The sequence below is a fragment of the Oncorhynchus nerka genome, linkage group LG25, assembly GCF_034236695.1.
Source record: "Oncorhynchus nerka isolate Pitt River linkage group LG25, Oner_Uvic_2.0, whole genome shotgun sequence".
Classification (NCBI taxonomy): Eukaryota; Metazoa; Chordata; class Actinopteri; order Salmoniformes; family Salmonidae; genus Oncorhynchus; species Oncorhynchus nerka.
This window is the reverse complement of record NC_088420.1, coordinates 35,246,300-35,252,344: the sequence shown is the minus strand read 5'-3', so window position 1 is coordinate 35,252,344 and position 6,045 is coordinate 35,246,300.

Sequence of the window (6,045 nt, the reverse complement as noted above, 5' to 3'; positions counted from 1 at the left end):
GATATATGGTTTCCAGTTTGCAGAAAGTCCAGTGAAGTTCCTTGATGGACGTCTTGGTATCCTCTTGCGGGGGGATATACTTGGCTGTGGCGATAACCGAGGAGAGTTCTCTTGGGAGATAATAGCGTCGGCATTTGATTGTGAGGAATTCTAAGTCGGGTGAACAAAAGAACTTGAGTTCCTGTATGTTACAATTACACCATGCGTTGTTACTCATGATACATACACCCCGCCCTTCTTCTTCCAGAGAGATGTTTGTTCCTGTCGGCGGGATGCACTTAAAATCCCGTTGGCTCTATGGACGCCGACAGCAGGGTAGGCCTCTGGAATTAGTTAAAATGCCCTGGGAGGTGCCGACAAAGGATCCGCTTTGGGAAAATCGTATTCCTGGTTGTAGTGCTGGTAAGTTGACTTATCTCTGATATCCAATAGTCCTTCCCGGCCGTATGTAATAACACTTAAGGTTTTCTGGGCTAACTATGTAAGAAATAATACTTTAAAAAAACTAAATACTGCACAGCTTCCTAAGGACTTGAAGCGAAGCTTCCATCTCTATTGGTGCCATCTTCCTCAGAACATGGGCCAGCATCCCTATGGAATGCTTTCGGGGGTGCAACTCAATATTAGGAAGTTGTTCCTAATGTTTTGTACTCTCTGTGTGTTTTCTATACCTGTTTGCTCCTCTCCCTATAGGCTTTACAGACCCTTCCCACCCCTTGGCTGCAAACTTTAACATTTTTCTCCAAACCATCTCTGGAAACCTTGTTCCTCACTTCCCTCAATTCATCCCTAACCACTGTCTGCATCCCATCGGACTTCAAAATGGCCCCTCAAGAAACCCACACATGCCTCCTATAATGTCAAAAACTACAGACCGGTATCCCTTTATTTTCTTTCCAAAAGACTTGAGCGTGCTGTCTCTGAACAACTCTCTCGATATTACTCTCAGAATGATCTTCTTGAGCCTAACCAGACAGATCACTCAACTGAAGCTGCTCTTCTCTGTGTCACAGGGGCTATCCGCACTGCCAAAGCTGACTCTCACTCCATTACTTTAAAAAAAAAACGTAAGACTATACAAATGGAAATAGGATGCACCTGAGCTCAATTTCGAGTCTCAAAGCAAAGTGTCTGAATACTTGTGCAAATAAAAGGTATTTATGTTTTTTTATAATACTTTTTAAAATAAAGTTGTCATTTTGTCATTATGGGGTATTTTGTGTAGATTGATGATAAAAATAAATAAAAATATTAATCAATTTTAGAATAAGGCAGTAACATAACAAAATGTGGAAAAAGTCAAGGTCTGAAAACTTTCCAAATGCACTGTATATTTAGCTAATGAAAGAAGCTTTATCCAACAAACTTATAGGCTCTGTCTCATGTGTAATACACCCCTGTGTTACACAGCAAATGCTTCAGCTTTATCAAATTTGTCTGCTTGTTTTAGTCAATTACAAAATTACATTTACGAAAAGTGCATTGTCTGCTCTCAAGTATTCTCACTACTTAGAAAAATATAATATTGTACGTTTTTCCCTCATGCCCCTTTTCATGACTGTGCTAGCAGCCACGTGAGAGAGTGCTAGCTAGCTACCGACCAGAACATTAAGCTAGCCAAAAAAACTGACTATACAGCTACAAGTAGTGAGTGTAGTTAAAAACTGACTATACTAAACAAGTTAAATATCTCATCTTTTCCACACACAGCTACGTGTAGCCTACTTGGACATCAGGTCCCCTCATTTCTGATAGAGGAAATTATGGTTGAAATGATTAATTATGTATACATTATTGATTAGAACCATTTAGTCTAATACTATTATGTTATGGTATGAAAAGTATGAATTCTTGGTTAAGCTGTTACTGAAAATGTAAGCAGAACGAATTAATTGTCTGTGCCTCTCGGGCAGTTTAAGGGGGGGAGAGATGCTATAGCTTTTCAGACAGATAAGAAATGTTTGGGTGGTGTTCCATTAGTGGAGAAAAGTATATCTTTTAGACAGTTTGGAATGTAGTTTTATGGGGGGAGTAGGAGAAGAGTTTCAGACCTAAAAACAATGGGCTCTTGTGAGAATCGGAGAGAGGGGGTGAAACTGATGACGTCATTTTATGTTCTCTCTTTAAAATGTAATGATCTTTGTATTATGGGTCAGTACTCTCTGGAATAAAACGCTCTTACCTGGCTTTTAAGACTGGTCTCGATCTACTTCATGCAGAATTAATGAACTTACACCTCATTAATGAATTAGAAACGAGTGTGAATTTGGTTTTGGCAACAAAATACATAGGAATCTAGAATTCCTCTATCAATTTGGTCCTTCGAGTGCCGGATCTAAATACCTCTCCTTGTGCCTGGAGGTAGTACGCTGGAAAATCGTGCACGGACGAGTTTTTGACTCGTTTTACTAAAGACCTTAAAATTGAAACAGGCCTGCGTATTATCACAGAGGACAGAGAGGGTGACTAGATTCAAACGAACAATGCTTATCCCAGTCGGCAGCAGGTAAAGTAGCCTTTATTCTCGAATTTGGGAGGGATTATTTAGGATATTGATTAAAATGTTATGAAGGAGTTGAATTTGATCAATAATAGGTGCTTGAATATTCCGAACAAATAGAAATGGGTTTCTACCGGGGGTATTAACCAGGACATCGATAAAAAGGAAGCAGGGCCGAAATTGACCTGAGGTAAGGGGCGCTACCATCAAATAAACTAGAGCTTAATAAAGCCTGGTCTTGCAAGCCAGAAGGATTATTAAGGAGTGATATAGTACGCATTGGAGAATTAGGACGCTTGTTCCGTACAAATAGGATGGCCAATAATTCAATAAACATACCTAAATAAAGTTTTTACCTAATAGTCTATCTGTATATGGGAAGTAGTCTGACTGTGGAAAGTAGCAGATAGATATGTTAAAACAGGTGAGGATAAATTAGGCTTGGTGAGAAGGCAGGGTAATTCTAGGCGAACAGAATAATTGAACCTGTACGATGCTGAAAGAAATTAATATCAAATGATAAGTGATTAGTCTAGAGTAGTGAGATTTGAGACATTAACGTTGAAAGTCCCAAAAGGAATATCCTATGGGTGAAATGGGATGTCCGATCAAAAGTCTTCTATAGACGTGGTTCACAGGAGAGGTCAACTTAGTCTAGAGTAGTGAGATCCGAGACATTAACGTTGAAAGTCCCAAAAGGAATATCCTATGGGTGAAATGTGATGTCCGATCAAAAGTCTTCTATGGACGCGGTTCACAGGATGGAAAATACATACTGATTATTTTTAAAGGAACACACACATAGGCAGACAGTATAATAACTAGAAGTAACTAAGTAACGGTAAATTACAAATGTATAGAACTGCACGCACATAGAATTTAAAAATTATAAAGAAATGGAACAGGTGATTTTATACCATCAGCTTTCAAGAATAGACACTGCAGCATTGGTTTTGGGACTGGCCTCGCTATGTTTGGAGCGACATAGTTTAAGTCAAAAGACCTATAGGAACAGTGATTACTGTATACGGGTGAGTTAAATGTCAGATTGAACAATGTATGCAGCGGAAAGACGGAACAAGTGACCCCATAGATATATAGTTCTTGATAAATAGACACTGCAGTTAGTGGTCTTTATTTGGATTATGGGGAACAATTGAGTTGCTTTTCCGTTGGTCATTTTCAATCAACTCTACAGATTAAGCTATATTTGGGGCGACATTTTAGTTCAAAGTCCTATAGGAACAGTGATTACTGTATATTCCTACAGTGATCGCTGTATACGGGTGAAAACTAGTGTCAGATTGAACGACGAGTGGACGGAGACTCTTGAGACTGTCTATTTGTCCTCGGTCAACCCTACAAGTAAGCTGATTTGGAGCGACAATCTTAGCAAAAGTCCTATAGGAACAGTAATGTATTGTATACGGGTGAGACTTAATGTCAGACTTTAGTAGATGAGGATTCCAATAAAGAGATATTAACCATAAGGTGTTAAATATTGGAATTACTAGGAGTGAGTAGATAAGGATTCCAATAAAGAGAAATTAACATAAAGTGTTGAAGATTGGAATTAATAGGAGGGGCAGGAATTTATTATAATGGGTAGTAATCCCTCTAAACTGCTTTCTGAAGAGACGGAAGATTACCGTTATATGAAACAAAAAGATCGAAGGAACGTAGATTTCTGTCCTAAATGGAAGAGAAAAAAAAGGAATGTTTTTGACGGACGCCTAGATGTCGAAAAGTTAGAATCCCTTCTAAAAACAGATACAAAGGGAGCAAGATTAATGAGAATCCTAAACTGAGGGAAAACGTTGGGCGTCTAAATTGGGGCTATTTTCTGTTGTCTAGATGTCGGAGTAACAAATAAAGATAACTGTAAAAATGGGTATATTTGCGGAGAGTCTCAGTCAATATCATAGCGCTGGTGGTAATAGTGGTCAGCGCAGCAGTTTTACCAACGACAATCCACGGTTCCGTTCACAGCCGAGGCGGTTAACTGAAACTGATATTGGAGTGAAATTCACCTATTTGCATGTTTTGCCGGAAAAATACGGTCGCCAGTGGTTGTCTGAATATAACTGAACATTTATTATGTGTTTTAGATTGAATACATTTTGTTAAAAAAGAAGTCATTAAAAATAATGGCGAGACAATTTAGATGTAAAACGCTATTTCGCCCAAAATGATCTGGTGGAATAATGTATTGAGATGGGAGTCGTATTCAAATAAATGTATCATAGAAGAGAGAGTTACCTAAAGTTAAATGGGGGGGATAATGGAGAGATACGATAATTTCGGGCTATTTGGACGTTATAGCTATTTATGAATCGATTGACATATGAGAAGTTGAACACAAAAACATGGTACGTTTAAATGTTAGGGTATAGTAAGTTGAGAAGTTTGGTTGGGTTTACTCTGATGATTAGAATTTAAAACTGAACTCAATCTGAATAGGGAATATATATTTTACAAAGGCAGGCAGATTTGTGGCTATAGCCAGCAACGGAATTGCTAGACACTCAATGGGGCTATATAGTGCAACGCTTTGGACTCTAAATTAGGTAAGAATAGTTTAATCGTAAAAAGTTGTGATTGTTTTTCTGATTATTGATTTTTGGTTAAGGTAACGCCAGTGAATTTGAACAAAAAGTAACGTATTCTAAAAATGATCTGTTTTCCGTTCTCATTGCGGGGAACAAATAAAATGTCTTATCTTAAAGGGACAGTGCACGGTAATCACAGAGGTTTGAGTGTATGACAGTGGAAAAAATATTGTGGGACGACAATTCGAAGATAGAAAAATAAGTTACATGATACATCAAGAGATTTAAAACGAACGACGTGAAGGGATCATCAGAATTATTGGGTGTCGTTGTAGGAGTAAAAGTTTGGGTTAAGGGGATTTCCCTGTTCCCAGAGACAAGGCATTTTAAAGGCGTACACGCACTAATGCTAGTCTGAGTTTGTAATTAGACAAGTGAATAACGTATTGGGAAGAGAGTTGTAATTAAAATACTAAGTCAAAGACGAGACAGGTACTTAGAGCAAAATGAATTCTAAATGATAACAAAGAGACAATTATAATTTATGCCCATCGAAAAGCTTTTATAAAATTAGCGAATTTAGAGATGTTGGTTGGGGTGGTAAATTATAATTCAGGATTTGAACACGTGATAAATTAGGTTTGGTTAATCGAACAAGAATTATTTACAATTCATTTGAAGTCGCTACGAATTGGCAGGTTGAGCGCTTGATGATGACGTCACTAGCGAGGCACTTTTGTCACCAGGGACTGGGGATAACGGAGCAAATCGTATGGCTGTTAGTGTGTGTATCGAGGTTTCGAGTAACTTTTCAGAAGTTGATATAAAAGTGTTTTGTTTATTTGTTTACTGGTTATGGTCAATTTTAGGGTTTGATTTAACTTAGTTGAACCGTGTGTTCTGGCGGGTTTATGTAGAACTCTTTGTTCCGGGACGGATGGGAGTTACCCAAAAATAAGTAAATTAAAGGAGTCATGAGAGAATGCGAATGCATAT